This window comes from Euprymna scolopes, chromosome 23, assembly GCF_053919585.1.
Source record: "Euprymna scolopes isolate OS-2025 chromosome 23, ASM5391958v1, whole genome shotgun sequence".
NCBI classification, from domain to species: Eukaryota; Metazoa; Mollusca; class Cephalopoda; order Sepiida; family Sepiolidae; genus Euprymna; species Euprymna scolopes.
This window is the reverse complement of record NC_136504.1, coordinates 50,393,956-50,411,852: the sequence shown is the minus strand read 5'-3', so window position 1 is coordinate 50,411,852 and position 17,897 is coordinate 50,393,956. Positions and strand designations below refer to the sequence as shown.

The following is a 17,897-nucleotide window of genomic DNA, read 5'->3' as shown; positions in this document are numbered from 1 at the left end:
GCAATCGTTAACGTCGCACTTTTTTTTTCACACTTTAATTTACAACTTTGCCTCAAGGGTTCGGGTTCGATCCCCATACTTACTTTTTTTAACCCCCCCCCCCCCCGGAGTTTCCACACACACCTCCAAACATCCGGGCAACGCCGGGTACCCCTCGCTAGTAATTAATAAATAAAGTATCTTTTTTCAGAATCATTTCATTCATAATTTTCTGTTCAACACAACGTGTGCATCGCATTTATTCAACGTATTCAAATACATTCAAAGCGGTCTAAACTATATTATTCAAACTCGATAGTATTTTGTGAATGTATGGTTAAGTGTTAGTTTTATTTAGAGCTTCACTAGGTGTATCAGAATTTTTGTAGGAATTTTTGACACCCCTAACACGAAACTGCGAATAAAATATAAAAATCTCGTAATTTCTCGGTTAAAAGTGGGTTATTTATTTTCTTTATGGAGTATACTTCCAAAATAAACTATTAAAGTTGTTTTACAAGTAATAGAAATATATTTTTTTTTAAACAGTAATGAATTTTCCGAACTCAATATTTTTCAATTTTTAAACTTTAAAAATCTATCAAAATTTTTCTATTGATTCTATTTTTACGATATTTTCAGGGTCAATGTGAAATTTTATGTTCTTTCCAATAAACTGAATATAATATTTTAGACAAACGTTTTTTTTTTAATTCACGCCCCCCCCATTTTGAAGTTTCTATTAAAAAGTAAATAATTAATTTACTCACCGAAAAGTAAATTATTAATTTACTCACAAATGGAAGAGAAAAGGTCCATAAATAATATATTCAAATTTAAAACAAAAAACAAGTAGTGTTTTTTTAGAATTTTACCTGTAAAGTTTGAAGTTTAAAACCTTTTTTTTAAACCACGTTTTTCTTTTTTTTTTTTTAATGAAACCTTGGTCCTTGCTCCTTTAATTGAAAGAAAATTAGGGCTTGAATTACATTTTTCGAGGAGTTATAAACTTGGAAAGACAGGGGGTCGAATAATTCACGCCTCCCATTTTGAAATTCTATTAAAAAGTAAATAATTAATTTATGTACCAAAGTCTTATATATCACAAATTGAAGAGAAAAGGTCAATAAATAATATATTCAAATTTAAAACAAAAGGAAGAACTTTTTTTTAGAAATTTACCTGTAAAGTCCGAAGTTTAAAACCTTTTTTTAAAAAAAAAACATGTTGTTTTTTTGTTTTTTTTAATTAAACCTTGATCATTGCTCCTTTAATTGAAAAAAAAAATTAGGGCTTAAATTACATTTCTCGAGGAGTTATAAGCTTGGAAAGATGGGGTGGAATTATTCACTATTTCACGAAATTTCTGACACACCTAGAGCTTCACCGCTCACTCACTTTGCGACCAAATTTAAAACAAGTTTTACTTCATAGGTCACCTTCTCAACTATATTCTAAAAAAGTCTTGTCAATTTTCGCTCAGTATAACAAAGTTATAATTAATTACTGTGTTCAAAAATTCTCAGAATGTGTAAGGAACGTAGCGACGTTTTCTTTTTTTGGTTGTTTTTGATTGATTGTTGGTTACCATAGCAACCTAATCTGTTACGCTACCTCAAATCGGCTGGGAACGGCGGAGATGCTGTCGTAACAAGATATAAATAAAAACTTTCGCTAATAATACACCGCTGTCTCGATCTGCTGCTGAGCTGTAATGTCGCTAATAATTCACAGGTAACAAGTACAACAGAGAAATATTATTTCAAAGCAAAGCATGGAAAAATTATGGATTACATAGAAAAATGCGAGCATGAGAAGTAATATGGTTAAGATTAAACATGGAAAAGTAAAATGACAGCTGTTAAACTAGAAAAGAAAAAGACAAGATATTCTGGTAAAAAAAGATAAATTTATAACTTAAAATATATGTAGTATTAATTAAGAATTGACTATATAATGTTGAATTGAATGTTTAAAAACATTCTTAATGCTGCAAATTTGAAAGTTTCTCCAAGCAATATATATTCATTATCTTTTTTATTGAGGGAGGTGGGGAACAGTTTACGGAAAAGATGTCTCACAAGTATGCTGCTTACTGAATTTAATTTTTTTTCTTCTTCCAATTTATTTCGAAAAGTTCGTTTACTAGTTTCCAGCGCATCGAATAGATGATCGACTTCTTACCTCAGATTACAATCAAACATGAGCGCATGACGTCATGTTCCGAGAAAAGCCGATCGGACACTGAGTTATGTCTGCTTCAAATTATGCACAAGTGCCATATATATATATTTTTTTTACATAGGTGTCATTACTTATCAAGGCCGAGAGGCCACTCAAGGATAAGGGTTAAGGGGTGTACAGTAGAAATTGGACAATATAGTAATCGATAGTAATGGAAGTTCGGTAAATTTGTTAACTTAAGTGGAAGGGCTCATCAGAAATTTGTTAACGTTGGACTTGAAGACAACCATATTGTAGTCAGCTGGAAAGCAGGAAAACGGAAGACAATTCCACAGGCGTGCAGTTCTGAGAAAGAAGCTTTGATCATGGAATCTATGTTTAGGTTTAGGCACAAATAAAGAGTGGGGGAATTATTGATAGTGTTTTCAGCTAGACGAGTGTTTCTTGTGAAAGTTTTGCGAGGGGGAACCATAGATTGAAGCTCAGTCGAACACTTTCCATGAAAATAATGATAAAGCAGAGACAGACTCACAACATCTCTTCTGTGAGATAGAAGTTGCAGCGAAGAGAAAAGGACATCTCCCACCAGGCCACGAAGTCTATTTTGAACTCTATCAAGGAAGGACAAGTCCTTTCTCGCAGCTCCTGCCCAGATGTGGCAACAGTATTCCATCCTTGGACGTACCTGGCTCTTATATAGATAGAGAATTGCATCAGAAGTGAGATATCTACTGGGTCGATAGAAGGATCCCACCATTTGTTCAGCGGCCTTGGCAACAGATTTGATGTACGTATTCCATTTAAGATCAGGAGTAATGGTCAAGCCCAGAAGCCTGTCAAACTTTGAGGTCTCCCTAAGACGAGAGCTATTCATTTTAATTGATGCCAGATGGAGGTCGGAACGCTGATGTTGTAAAGATAGAAGCTTGGTCTTAGATGCATTAAAATTAACCAGCCACTCCTTTCCCCATAATACAACGTGATCAGAGGAGAGAGAAACAGAGAGAACTTGGTCCTTGACTGTCTTGGATGTGCTACCCTAGATCGTAGTATCGTCAGCAAAATGATGTAAGGGTGTGATTTGGAAGATCATTAATGTAGATCAGGAAAAGAGGTGGGCCCAGGATGGACCCCTGAGGGACTCCAGCATTAATACTGTGAGCTTTTGATTTTTGACCATCAACTACTCTTATGAACCTATCAGAAAGAAATGATTTAATAATTGAGAAGATATTTCCAGCTATACCATAGCTGGAGACCTTGTGAAGTAAACCTTTATGCCATACCCTATCAAAGGCCTTTAATATGTCAAGAGCAATTGCCCTAGAAAGGTTGCCTCTGTCGAGAGATTCGCTAATCCTATGAGATATAACTGCAATCACATCTGCTGTAGATCTAGCAGAACGGAAAACATATTGAGTGTCACTAAGAAGGTTATTTTTGCTGAGATGGTTGATTACTTCTCTATTTAACACGAATTCCAACAACTTACTCATGACGCACAGGAGGCTTATTGGCCTATACTGAGAAGGGGGTGAACGATCACCTGAATTCTTAAATACAGGGCATACTGATGAGATTTTCCAGGGTGATGGGAAGCAATTCTCCTTAAGACAACGTTTAAACAGTTTTGTAAGTATGGGCGCTAGTTCTGATTGAAGTTTTTGGAGTACTATAATTGGAATACCGTCAGGGCCGGTTGCTTTACTGGAATCAAGGTTTTTGATTAGCTTGGCAACATCACGTATAAATATTTGTATATCACATAGCGTGTTTTCTGATACAGGAGGAAATATTGGGGATTGGCGACCTTGGTCGCAAAGGGTAGAATTAGCTGCAAAGTTCTTGGCAAAGAGTTTGGCTTTGTCTAATGCTGACGAGATTAACTCAGGGCCATTGATGATAGTTGGGATAGCACACACGCTTCTGTTCAGGATTCTGTTTGCTATTTGCCAAAACTGGTGGGAACCAAGCCGCTGCTCAGCTACTTTGGACTTGACGGACTGAGCATATAACTCTCTTGCGTTCTTTATTACTTTCTTGCAATGGTTGCTGGCAGTCCTGAAAGCGGTTTTAGTTTCCATACATCTATTACGTTGGAAGCAGTGGAAAAAGTGATTTCTGTGCGCAATATCTGGAGAAAACCATTGCTGGCTATATATATATATATATATATATATATATATATATATATATATATATATATATATATATATATATATATATTAGTTTGGTGCAAAAATAATGTCGATTTTGGTATTCCACTATATATAAAATCGACATTATTTTTGCACCAACCTAATATATATATATATATATATATATATATATATATATATATATATATATATATATATATATATATGTTTTATTTTTTTATTACCGTTTCATCTGTTTGTTTACATATGTTTCGGATGTTGGACCATGTTTACGATCCAGCAGCCTCGTCAGACCTTACAGAAAATCTGTAATCGGCTTTCTGTAAGGTCTGATGAGGCTGTTGGATCTTAAACATGGTCCAACATCCGAAGCATATGTAATCAAACTGATAAAATGGCAATAAATAAATAAATAAATAAATAAATAAAACACATATTTGCTCTGCAATAGTATTGAGCACTCTCTTCAGGTTAATACTAATTACCAGTTTAACCATATATATATATATATATATATATTACTATTTACAAATCTTACTGGTTTCTTTTCGAGATAGACTTCATGTCATGGCGCAATTTCTTGAACACGTCATCTAATATTCCTACAATTTCAATTCTGGTTGAAAAATACTTAATTTAGTCGCAAAATATGTTGTTTCTATTTGTTCAAATATTGCTACAGTTCGGCATAAGATGTGTAAAACCATATAAACATACTTGCATAAAGATAAAAAAAAAACAATAAAACAATGAAAGGGAATTACATTCACGAAAAACATGACAAAGTGCATAAAGGTTTTGTGTTTTTACATGAAAGGAATTAAGGTTCTAGAATGATATTTGTAACGGAACAATAGCAGAAACTCGAAATGAAGTGGGCCACCGACAGAAGATATTGTTGTTCGAAAACAGCTTACCGTGCAGATATGAATATAATAAAGTTTATCAGATTTTTTGTATTTCATCCTGGTCTTCAGATAATGTCGGGTAATCAGGAATAAATATGCATCATTTCGAAAGTTACCTATTCCTGTAGACTTGTATGTAATAAAGTTTATCGTTTTTTATAGTTATGGGGGTAATCCATTACGGTCATCAGATAATGTTTGGTCATTAGGAAAACTTACGCATAAAACTAGTTCTACATAAGAATTGTATCATAAAAAACAGACTTAATGAGTCTATATAAGAAAAAATTACCTCCTTTTTATGTGAAATGTTGCAATTAACTCTAAATGCTCCACAAACAACCTCTGGTTATCTCCCTTTTTTACTAGTTCGCTCTTTCTTACTCTCCCTCTCTCTCCCTCTCTATTCGTCTTTCGCTCGTTCTCTCTCTCTGTGTCTCTTTCTCTCTCTCTATGTATATATATATATATATATATATATATATATATATATATATGTATACGTATATATATATGAAATGAGGAAAATCGTCTGCCTTAAATCACTAACCTAGTTATAAAACAGATCCTTTATTCGATAAAATGCATGCCCATTGGCTGATAGGAAGGGGCGCGGTGGATACTAGAAAGCTGATTGGCTAGCTAGAAATCTTCAACATATATGAAAACGAGAAACAACCACAGAATTCGCGCATAAGCCTGACGAATCCTATAGTGGATGAAACGCCGAATATTCAGTGTAGCTTAATCGCCATATATATTTTATAAATTACTAACTAGCTCTACCTACGTATTGAGCACTGTTGAAGTAAATACTTAAAGTTTACGCATAAATCAATACTTTCGCATATTAATTTTATGTGAGTAAATGAAGTAGTTATATATATAAGTGAACGTCTCTGTATCTGTGTGTCTGTGTGTATGTGTGTACATTTTCCTACGCAATAACTCTATCAATTTTCAGTCTACAGACTCGAAATTTGATATACAGGGTACTGAGATTTGGAAAAAATCTTTGTAATCCGTTTTGGGAGAGAAATTTGGCTGATACAGGGTCAAAGTTCAACGATTTGACCTTTGAGAACTCTAACAAACTCCTCCGCCAATTTTGGGTATATACAATTAAACAATTGACATTTTACACATAGATTCCTTGGACATTAATGTAACTTAATAACTTGATTTGAGTCCCAAACAATAAATGTTAAGGGGTCATAATAGGGGCCAAGCTTCTTGAGTAAGAGATAGTTTAATAAGAACATTATGAATAAGACAAAGCGATATATTGGTATACACAAAGTCTGGCTACATAATGTAGCGAGACTTTGTGGACACCCTGTATATATATATATATATATATATATATATATATATATATATATATATAAGTGTAACAGAAGTAAATAGATACCCATATGAACTATTTTTGGTCCCCCGACAAAAGGAGGGTGGACCTGCAAATTCACCCTTGGCCGTTCGTCTATCCGCACTTTTCTCAATAACTACACCTTAGAATTTTTTTTTAATTTTGCGCAAACATTAAACATGATATAAGTAAAATTTAACAGAACGAATTATCCGGTTAAAATGGTTAAAATTGATACTTTTGTGCTTATTAAATAAAAAAATTATACCTTTGATCTTTATAAAACGTTCTGAAAAGATGTAACATTGATTTCTATATGATTTTGTTCGTCTATACATCGCGATCACTCTTGGCTGTTCCCCAGGAGCTCTTTTAGGACAAATAAATATTCTCCACTTTTGGGGGCCGTATTTTACCATATTTGTCCAAATTTTTCTGCGTATATCTATTTAGCAGTTTTGCATGGTGCTGAACTTAAATTTAGATATGGGGACTTTTGGGACTATACATGACACGTATATGAATAGTTTAAAAATAATCGAATGAATCTAGAAAATGTTTGACGATTTTTTTGCATTTTTTACATCTTTTTGACCCCTTAAAAACTATTTTAACAGTCTAAAGACTGATCAGTGAACGGTCCATAAAAATCCAATCATTTGTGGCCCGTAGCGCCGCTCTGCATCTTTTAGTTCCCGAAGAGATAAAGTGTGAAACTATAGTGACACAGACAAACAGATATAGTAAGTTTTATAAATTAGACTTTTTGTTAGAAAGTTATATCGGACAATGGTAGAGGGGAAAACATCTACTTCATATATAGGATAAATAACTGTACAAAACTATTTAACGATTAGCTTCCAAGTGCGCATCATACATAGCAACCGGCGTTTTACTGTATTGTCGCTCTTAGTAGAGCCATAACTGATAGGGCATGATTAGCTCCTCCATGAGAATTGCCCGGATGTTATTTGCGATACTTAAACTGAATCCCACCTCAGGTTATAATAATGGCGAATGAGATACACTTACAACCATTCAACCAGTTACTTCTGGTATATCTATTAACTTCCGTCTTATCAAGCAATTCTCTTACGTTTCCTATTTGTTATTATCTATTTCCATTTATTCGTTATCAGGTGTGCACGTTTCATTCAGACGCTATTTATCACATTCAACTGTTTGGATCGTTAGCAATTATCAGTAGTACAAAAGAAAAATTATTGTCTCCCTTAGGCAAACATGCCAATGGGTGTCTGCTTTCATCTGTTGGTATGTAATTGCTTCCCCCCACACACACACAAAAGCGATATATAGTACAAGGTCGTCTGTATTGTGCCCCCCTCAAAGGTGGCACTCTTGAAGTAAGCAAAAGTAAAAACTACCTTAGTATAGAAGGGTCTAAGTATATTTAGGGAGCATTTTTTTTAATGCAGGTTTCATTTAATAGCACAGATAACTCTTGCTTGTTTTTCTTGTAATCCTCCTTTTCTCTTTGTCGGACCATTTTCCGAACGTTTTTTCCGAGTAAAAAAAGAAAGTTCCCATAATCGCGAACGTTTTCGACCTCCATTGGTCATCTTCAGGCGAGTAGTAAAAAATAAAATAAAAAATGAAATTGAAAAATGAAATTAGCGAGATGAAATGAAAAGACGATTAAAAAATTATTAAAAGACGATTAAAATCGCTTAAAATCATTAAACTACTCAAAAGCACTTGAGTGTGCCTTCCGTTTCGTTTTGAGTCTGGTTAATCGTTGCTTTATTAATGTGGATTAACAATGCCTCAAAGATCGGGAGGCGCACCTCGCAATATGAGACAGTTAAAACGGCCGTGTTATTTATTAATATGTCTCTAAACTCGGAAAAAATGTTCGGAAAATGGTCCGACAAAGAAAAAAGGAGGATTACAAGAAAAACAAGCGAAAGTTATCTGTGCTATTTAATGAAACGTGCATATATATATATATATATATATATATATATATATAGAGAGAGAGAGAGAGAGAGAGAGAGAGAGAGAGAGAGACAGAGAGAGAGAGAGAGAGAGAGAGAAAGAGAAAGAGAGAGAGACTAGCATTGAGACCCAATGTTGTCTCGGGAATAACTAATGATCAACAAATGTTCCAATCTTCCATATTTTTATTATCATTGTATCGGTAAAATCGCCCATTTTTTAAAAAATTAAAGACGATTAAAGTGTACAGGAAGGAAGCTTCACGTGCCCCCCCCCCCGCAGTTTTTAGTCCAGTTGGCCTTCGGGACGAGATCAAAGTGTAGTATCTGTTCTTATGATGCTGCACTTCTATTTCTTGTTCTCTTTCGGTGGAGGAGAAATCCTTTACGACTGAGACAATTTTTATTTTTGTACCTTTTCTCCACGTTAAAAAACGACCCTGGTGTCTAACTCTGTCCCGTGGGGAGGCATAGTAAATAGGTACATTACATCGTACAGCATCTACTGTTATTTTCTTTTATAAAATTATCTGTAAATAATGGTTTCATTTAATGTTTAAAAAGGCAAAAGTCAAACATTATGGTTTAGTTGTACTCTATACAGAAACATTTATTTCGAACACGCCCCTTTCTTACCAAAGGACCGACTGTTGATTTTATGAAATTATCTTTACATAATAACTTCAATTTAAGTTAAATGTACAAAAGTCAAGTATTATGGTACAATTGTGCTATAAAAAGAAACATTGATTTCTAACGCGCCCCTGTTTTATAAAATAATTTCCAGTTGATTTTATAGACTGGGCTTTTTCTGCTTGTGCGGTGATAAAACTTCTTAAATGCACCTGTGATGTTAGGTTGTATAAAAGTGTTAACTTTGGTCAAAATCGAATTTTCTTTAATCGAATTGTTTCGATTTTCAATACTTATCAAACGCAACCCAATACAAAACCTACATAAACCTCTAAGACACGTCGAGCAAATTTGTGTGTAATTAAAAAAATAATGGCCCAGCCGTTTTCAAGAAGGCGAACTCACACATACAAAGAGTCCAGGTTTAGAATGTATTCTTAGGATTAAATGCAAAGAATATACATAGAGTCTACATAATAGTGCTCAATAGCTAATAGATATATTCATATTAATATTTATTTATACGGTCATCTAACAAGTTGGGTACACTGGCATGACAATGTTTCGATTTGTAGTTATTAATAAGAAAATATAATCAGGCAGAAAAAAGATTTGGGCGCCATTATATACAACATGCCAGCTGAAATAAAAAAAAAAACCGCCCGTGGAATTGAAAAGATATCCACAAAAATCGGAAAAAAAGAATAACTCTGTCGTGTTCAATTAGATGTGCTTGAATAATGACTTGCTGTCAATATATATATATATATATATATATATATATATATATATATATATATATATGTGTGTGTGTGTGTGTGTGTGTGTGTGTGTGTGTGTGTGTGTGTGTGTGTGTGTGTGTGTATATATTAGCATGAGTGCCCGGCGTTGCCCGGATATTTGGAGGTGTATGTTGAGCAAAAAAAAAAAAGCGGTCAATTTTTTTAACTTTGACCCCTATTATGACCCCCTTAAAACTTATTGTTTTGGGCTCAAATCAAGTTATTAAGTTAGATCCATGTCCAAGGAACCTATATCTAAAATTCCAAGTGCATAGACCCAAAATTGTTGGAGGAGGTTGGTAAAGTTCTCAAAGGTCAAATAGTTGAACTTTGACCCCTTAATCGCCAAATTTCTGGCCGAAAACCGATGACATCGATTTTCCCAAATCAAATTTCGAGTCTGCAGACATAAAATTGACAGAGTTATTGCGTAGGGAAAATGTACACACACAGACACACATATACACAGACAGACAGATACACAGACACATTCACGTTCATTAATATGTAGATGTTTGTTTGTGAACGCATATAATCTCTTTTTCCAAACCCCGTGAAAATGATTCACTGCTATTTAAGTGATGTGGGTATGTTTTTAACAGTTTTAATTGTTTCTACCGAAAAGGCTAACAGAAAAAAATCTCTAACTTCCTGTGCATAATTGTGACAGGTCTGTATGTTATAGTAAACTCAGCAAATATTTGTTTAGTCTTGTCTAAATGCACACATTTCTTTTCTCATTAATTGGTATGACTGCATCGTTGTGGAGACTGTGATACAATAATGTACGCATTCTTCCCCAGCTGTCATTTCCCATATTATAATACACACAACGCGGGAACCCAGCTAGTCTTTGGGCGTTGACACCGCGGATACGCGGTCTAGATATCTCAAATCTATTTCAGATCTATTTCATATCTATTTCCGTGTGACACTCGCCGTTCAAACCGAGAGAACTGGGAAAGGGAGAACTGGGCAACGTTGTGGAAACAGAGGAGCGATGAAACAATAAGCGTATATAATATACATCAACTAGACTGTCGAAAAACGATTTAAAATAAGAATGCTTTGTTATGTTTGTAAATACTGCCGTATTTTATGACCAAACAAGAACACAAATCCGTAGGGCTATGGCAACAGAATATTCTTATCATTGTTTTGACTCTCGAGTATATATCCGACACTGTTAGAACCACATAATTCTATATAAAAGCATATAAGGGGTTGTTTTACTGTACACAGAGATTCGAAAAAGTTGTCAAAAAACAAATATATAACAAATAAATGTTATCAAAGGCAAGATAACTTACTTTTCTATCTAACTGGATAATTTTTTTTAGTGTTTTTTATTTAATGTAATATATTTATTCATCTTGAAAAGCATACAGCGTTTACCGATGTATTTGAACATTGCAAATGGCGGGGCACTCTCTTGTAAGTTTGGGGAAATGAGTTAAAACTGAAACCTAAAAAAAATACTGTTAGAAACTCGTTCAATATATGTTACCATAACATAAGCTGACATATATTCGATGGGGTTTTAACAGTATCTTGTGTATTGTATGCCTCATTTCTCTAAATTGCATGGCGTATTATGCAATGGAAAGTTTGACAGCTAAAATAAAAATTCGATTGTCCTTATTAAAAAACATCAGTTAAAAAAAAATTATATAATTTCGTCAAAGTTTTGGCCTGAACGAAATTTCCAGGCCGACGTCAAGTTTAAGTTCTTCATTGCCTCTAATTGCGTAGCGATGAGTCACGTCTCTACAATGAATTGACTCGAAGTTAGGGTCAGGGTTTGTCTTTTACTGTTCCTTGACTTTAACACTGTGAAATTTAACAAATTCAAAGGTAGTTTTTTGTTACCTTTTCCATGACCTTGACCGTTGGCAGATATCCCCTGAAAAAGTTAGACGATGATATGTTGACCAAGTTTGGTGACCAGGAATTTAGCAATGTTTGTATAGCACATGTTGACTATACTATGTAGAAGAATAATTATACTACTACTACTACTACTACTACTAATAATAATAATAATAATAATAATGATAATGATAATAATTCTATCGTTACTAAAAGGCAGGGTTGCTAAATAGGGAAGTCGAGCAATCACGTTAAGAGCGGTTTTGCTTTTTAGCCTGCTGGCAATCGACTCAAACGAACTAAATATGCGGGGGCTAGCTGAAACATGGCGTACAAATTTGGTCTTCTTTCTCTTGTGTTATTGGTTCCACCCCCCTCTCCCTCTCCCTCTCCCTCTCTCTATCTCTCTCTCTCTCTCTCTCACACACACACACACACACACACACACGCTCGTACAAACGCAATTTAGTTTCTGGCTTTTAAAGCCAAATCAGCGTTAAATGTAATTTGCAATCATCAACCGAAATTAACAGCGCGAACTACTAGACCTTGGAATTCCTTCCCATGTTCCCACTTCTCTGGCTGTACTAACATGCAGAAATTTGAATGAAATGTAAACAGACATCTTGCTGCTCAAACCCAAAATAGTACCCTTTGTAGGTATACTCCTAAATAGTAATCTCCTATATCCAATGGCGATATGCCTTGTTTTTGGTGAACGCGAGTGAATAAAACCTATAAAACTCCACTTAAACGTCAGACATAGTCTGAAGTTTATTTGTACTGAAGATTGTTGGATTGCAGAATATTATTAACATTTTTATTAATATCATTTCAAGGGGTAGCCGAAAGTACCACGTTAATTGTTTCATTTAAAAAATACCTAAATTATACACACTAATACACAAAATATCTGTATATCAAAGTAAAGAACCTTACCTCATGCATTGTGCGGCTCGTGTTAGGAAAGAAAAAAAGAGAAAATAAAAATGGCCGCCCCCTGGTATTTATGGACTGAAAATCACGTGATGTGACGAGAGGGTGGAGGGAGTATGCAAATGAGACGTGGTTGGGTCTCTCTATAAAAGAGCCGTCTTCTTTATTTTGGGCGTCAGTGGGGAAAGTGCAGAGAGAAGAGAACAGTTGGATTTGAGTTTGAGACTTTTGATCTGAGGTTGAGTTCAAATTTAACGTCATATTACAAACTACACGACAAAACCACCTAGATCATTCAAAACTAATATTATTTCATTTCAATATTATACATATTAGTGTCTCTACTGGGGATGCTAGGGTTTGTGCAACTAGTCATCCTCAAATTAGGAAAAAATATGTCCCTATCTGACTCCTAATATTGTCATTACTTAGTCATATGACTTCCGGTTTAGTCATTTAAACAGGATTGATGAATTTATCTGGAGTAAAGACAAAAGAACATTTCCTAATCCAATATGACCAGATGCACGAAATCCTTGTATCTCCAACGGAACCCAAAAATGTATAATATTTAAATAAAAGTATATATATATATATATACATATAATAACACACATATGTGTGTGTGTGTGTGTGTGTGTGTGTGTGCGTGCGTGCGTATAGTAAGTTAGAGAGTGGACATATCTTGGCTGCCTTCGCGTTTCAAGTATGATCTCTTTTTGAGTATTAATGTGATACTCGTGAAAAATCATCTGGTGAAAAAAGCAGGTGTCGTTGTTAGACTTGCTAGTTTTTTTTTTTCAGATAATACCCCAGATGTAGCACAGTGATGGAAATATAGAAACCAATACTTGTGCAGCACAATGACCGTTACAGACAAAAAAGAATAACACGTAGGCACCTTAATAAAGCTAAATTCGACCTCTGTTAGTATTATCGTGGTATATATATATATATATATATATATATATATATATATATATATATATATATATATATATATATATATATATATATATGGAAAATATATAACTTACTACCTAGCTTTACCTGTTCATTGAGTACTTAAAGTTTACGCATAAAATTGTACTTTCGTATATTAATTTATGTGATTTCAATCACTCTACATATTCCATATACAGTGAGAATTCCTAACCTCTAAGACTTCTGTTTATAAATTCCATTATTATTCTAATTGACCATTTCTTGTACTTTTATTGATTCATACTTATTTACACATTCGCCTTAATTGCTTTTTGAAAATTCAAACAGTACCTGCATGTTCCTACTAACCTTTCCTCCCCAGGAGGGCAAAGTTAGACACCAGGGTCGTTATTTTAATGTGGACAGAAGGAACAAAAAACAAAAAAAAATTCGACCCAAACCATCAATACTAACCAGTGAAATCCAGATTATTTCATTTTGGCCAAGGCCGTCAGTGCCCGCATTTGTTCAGGGAGGGCAGTGACCATCAACAACAACCGTAGTTTACTTTTTTGCTACTGGGGACAGGCTCACACGGGGAAACACCGGTCCACGGGTGCTGCTAGAATATATATAAGTGTTTCTCTCTCTCTCTCTCTCTCTCTCTCTCTCTCTCTCTCTCTCTTTCTCTCTGAAGAACGGTCTCTATATAACTACTTAGTCAGTTTTTTTTCTGCAGACTTGAAACTTAATATATAGGAGATTTAAACCAGTGAAACAAACCAAATTTGATCTTTGGCTGGTAGAATTAGTTGGTAAGGAGTTAAAATTGAGCAAAAATGAAACTTGACATATATATATATATATATATATATATATATATATATATATATATATATATATACTACATACAGTACTGTGTCACTGTATCACAGCTCATCGGTGCGGCTAGATTAGCAGTTACCTCAAGCCAGGTTTGAAAATCGACCGCCTGGACGGCAGTCGGCGCTACTTAGCGTTACGCTATTCGGCAGCTGCTAAGACGGGCATGTGAATTAACAATTTTACAAATATCGTCCAAACGCACAAGCCCCATTTGTTTACACAAAGGGCATCGCTTAATACGTTAGTTGCAGCTTGTTTATCACTTGCCAATAAGCTCAACCCAAGATAGAGAGCATTTATAGCCATCCACATACAGTACTGTTTCGTTATATAGCAGGTGTGTGTGTGTGTGCGTGTGTGCGTGTGTGCATATGTATACAAGAAATGGCTTCTTCAATGGATGTATTTTTAATTTTTAAAGCACATTTCAGTTTGTCTATCTGCTCGTGTGTTTAGAATATTGATTCAAGGCATAAAACTTACCAACTTTATATTTGATATGAAGGGTAACCATATTCCGGAAAATACGACGAAAAACAAAATAGAAGTACACCATTAAAGCGAGGAATGCTCGTACGAGTAATGGATACGAGAGGAAGTGCGTGCTTAATACGAAGGGATTATAATAAAATCAGAACTAGCACGTACAATGTTTTCCGTGCAAAAAGTAATAAACAAAACGCGACAAAAGATCTTATCTCAAAAGACTTCGTAAGATTTGACAGTAGATACATCGATTCTAAAAACAGTCAATATCAAGCACTCACCGACCAACATTGGTTTTAATGCAGATAAATAACATTTTAAGTAATTGGATAGCAAGAATGTATGGTATTAGTCATACTCTCTTAGCTATGCGTATGTACAACAAACAGAAAAGGAAAATTTTAATAGAGATTTTTATCTTTTTAACATGTCGATAAAAGATACGCGTATATATATATATATATACATATATATATATATATATATATATATCTATATAATACTAAAAGTCTATGGATCTTGTATGTTTGCAATCAGATTTCCGGTTTTCAACATCCGGTTTCGCATGCGTTAATAGCAACGTCTGCAATCCGTTATTCCAATTTCGGAATTTTTATATCGCTTTTAATACAAACAATTTAATTTAATTTGATCAAATAGTTATTTATATATACAAATAATACATAGATTCATAGATAATTATAATATATATTATAAAATCTATTTATCTATGAATCTATTGATAATATGAAATATTACCCTATACAATTTATGGAAAGAAAACACCTCTCACTTTCCCTCTAATAGATTTCAACACTCCTACTCCCTCTGTTTTCGTTACGTACGCGAGAAATAGTTACGTGTATGTGTGAGAGAGAGAAAAAGGCAGCGATGTAAAACTGGATAGAGTTATCCCCCTTAACTAATGCAGACCTTTTTACTAGAGGGCGTTATTACAAAAAAATTTCTTTTTCTTCTTCCCATGTTTTTTAAAGTCGTCTGCTTACATTTCCAAACGGAAAGCTGAATCGGTAAATGCACACATTTCTATTACATTAAATAGTGTTTTCCTTTACACAATGGGTACTGAATGTTTGCTTAAATTAAATGAAAAAGTTACATTTTATTTTCATTTTCTATTTAAAAAGCCATTATTAACATGTGGAGAGTGTTTTTTTTATTATTCTGTACTTTCAACTAACAATTTCATTTAAAAGATGATATATCAAAATTTGAATTTAACTATAATAAGGATTATGATACCTGTTCAGTGCATATTTACCTATAAGTATGACCAACCACTTATAATTCAGTAACTGTAATTTAAAAAAAAATAACAATTATAATAAACAGAACGACTCATAGAAATCTATCTATATTCTTTTTTCATTTTAATATACTTTCATAGAAATGCTTCTGTTATGTAAAAAAAAAACTATTTTCTTTATGCCACAAGTGTCACGCTCATACATGAATTCCATAGCTAATATAACGTACTGACCCAACGGGTCACGGGTGGTCTAGTATATATATATACGGTTATTCATTGAACTTTTGAATAGTCAAGTCGCTGCCTGATGATATCCGTTGTTTGATTGAAACAAGTGGCTATTTGTAGCAGCGGGATGTGAGCATGTTTATATAACAATAAACAAGTATATATATATATATATATATATATATATATATATATATATATATGTGTATATATATATATATATATATATATATATATATATAAGTGAAAATGTCTGTCTGTCTGTGTGTTTGTGTACATTTCACAATCATATAATTCAGTGAATTTTCGGTCTAGAGACTCAAGATTTGACATAAGGAATATTAAGATTTGGGAAAATCTTTTTAATCGGGTTTTGGGGTGGAATTTGGCTTTCAAAGTTGAACGAGTTGACCTTTAAACACTCTACCAAACTCCTCCACCAATTTTGGGTCTACTTGGACATGGATAGAACTTTTCAATTTGATTTGATACTCACCCCCCAAAAAAATGTTAAAGGAGTAAATATTTTGGTCAAAGTTAAAAAACGGACTATATATATATATATATATATATATATATATAAAGCTGAACATCTGTGTGTGCGTGTGTCTGGTCACGAATAGGCTCCTATATGGTTGACTATTATAGAAAACTGATCACATATAATGATAGATGTATCGAGACACAGGAATAGGTACGTTGGATTTGGCATAATGATGATTCATTACAATTGTGGGGTCTGCGTATGCGCCTGGTCCACAAAGTATGGAAATAAAAAATTTAAAAATAAAAAAACATTTACAAGTGTTTTTGATATAGATGTACATAATAATACTTTGATAAGTATGTTTTACTTAAATAGGGATGGTATAATAAAATTGTGGGGTCTGCGTTCGCGCCTGGCCTCCATAGGATGGAAATAGGCACAAACTTTAATAAAGACTTTTCATATCTATCTGCGTAAGTATACTTTGATAATTATGTTTCAGTTTGAAGAAATATGGTATAATAAAATTATGGAGTGTTCGTTCGCGTCTGACCTCCATAGAATGGAAATATATCACAAAGTTTAACAAGGTTTTTTAATATAGATCCACAGAATATTGTGATAAGTGTTTCAGTGTGAACAGGTATGATATAATAAATTATGGGGTTTATCTATTTTATTTTTACTTTCATCATATTTTGCTTTGGTTTTGATACCCCCGAATTCGAAGCTATCTCTTTACAACCCTTCCTTTTCATAACCTATTATACTTTCATAAATCAGAGTCCATTTTCTGTAGGCTGTTTTTGAATCCAGTCAACGACGGGTACTTTTGCTAGTATATAT

At 33.8% G+C, this 17,897-nt stretch overlaps 1 protein-coding gene across 6 annotated transcripts in view; it reads left to right on the top strand.

Moving 5' to 3' along the window:
- The window catches only part of LOC145245890 (glycine receptor subunit alpha-3-like), a 477,134-nt gene that overhangs the window by 320,045 nt on the left and 139,192 nt on the right, over positions 1-17,897 (top strand). The window lies entirely within an intron of this gene.